We start from the raw sequence: 1,625 nt of genomic DNA, 5'->3' as shown, positions 1-1,625 counted from the left end.
TACCACTTTACAGATAATTGACTAAAATACTATTGTTTAACATGTTTTAATGTTTAAAAAGTTTTTGATTATACATTTCCAAATATCTTAACAAGTTAGGTGTTACGCACTACTACTTTTATAACTTATTTATTATGATTATTTACTCTATTTATTTTTGATTTTTTAACTTTAAACAAACAATAAGCTCGATTATTATTTTTATTACTATTTTAATTTCTTTTTACATTTTATTATTAAACATTAAATCATACACATCAAAATTTAACAGTTTAATTTTATTTAGTCCTTTGTCTTTGATTTGATTTTATATATTTTTTTACTTTTTATTTTATTACGTTTAGTTTTTGCGAGTTTAAACTAAAGAAACTAATAAGATTTACTATTTGAAAAAGTTTTCAAATTTTCTTAAAGCCAGGCATTTTAAAACAAAGTTTACTTTAAAACTTGATTTATAATTACGTCATAGTATACTTTTTTTAAACTTTTTATATACAAGAAAATTTTGATTTAATTCAGTTATAATTGCCTACTAAAAAAGAAAATTTGAAAATACTTTAGGCTTTATAACAAGTACTGAAAGTTTTGTAGATTTTTTTGTAAAATAAAAAAGATTTTTTTATTTAAAACTATATTGATAAAGACAAAAAATCACAAAGAACAACACACATCCAAGAGAAGATTTGAGATACTTAAAACTAAAATAATCTTACAAATTAGACTTAGAACAAAATTCATTTAATTTACCTTTTCAAACATGTTATTGTATTAAAAATAATAAGACAGGGTTGCGAAATGTTTTTGGAAAATTTTCTCCAAGGTTTCAAAATTTCTTTTAAGTTTTCAAAACTATACATTTTTAGTGTGTTTTAGTTTAAAGTTAAGTTTAAGGCAAAAAACTTCGTCAAGTAGTATAAAAATATTAAAAAGATTATGTAAAGCTACTTTAAATGTGTTTTTAAATAAAAAAAAAGTTTTTATGACAACAAAAATGTTTTACCTATACGATAGATATTTGGGTCAAACCAAAATTTTTACTACTGAACATGTTAAAATTAATAAAAGTTTACGTTCTTCAAAGTTATTTTAGTGATTTTTGTTAAAAACTCCAGATTTTGTCCAGAATTTTCAGCCTAAATTGTAAAATTCCAGGTTTTTCCAGGTTTTCAGGTTTTTTAGCAACCGTGAAAAGAGCAGATTTTTTTATAATAACTATTGTTGAATATTAATTTGAAAAAAGATCAACTTTACAAAAACTACTAACAAAGATATACCACGCTAAGAATTATGTTTATATTGTAAATAATTAGGTTCTAGAACTGCACTTGTTTAAAAACAAAACTAAATCGTGATTTTAAATGGTTAAAAATGAAAATTTGGACAACTACACAACATTTAAACTGAAATGAATATTAATTGTTGTTTAATATAAACAACAGCATACTAAACTGTTAGAAATTCTCGGGCGTTAACAGTTTAAATATTAAAAATGCAGTGTACCTATATTACTAAACTACGGTAATCTGGTAAAGTATCATACAACAAAGTTTTGAATATAAATTGATGGTTAGGGTTCCAAGATCAGAAAAAAAAATAAAATTTTGGCGTTTAGATGTACTTATTAA

The sequence above is a fragment of the Thalia democratica genome, unplaced genomic scaffold (assembly GCF_965202585.1).
Source record: "Thalia democratica unplaced genomic scaffold, ktThaDemo2.hap1.1 HAP1_SCAFFOLD_980, whole genome shotgun sequence".
Classification (NCBI taxonomy): domain Eukaryota; kingdom Metazoa; phylum Chordata; class Thaliacea; order Salpida; family Salpidae; genus Thalia; species Thalia democratica.
This window is presented reverse-complemented; position numbering follows the sequence as displayed.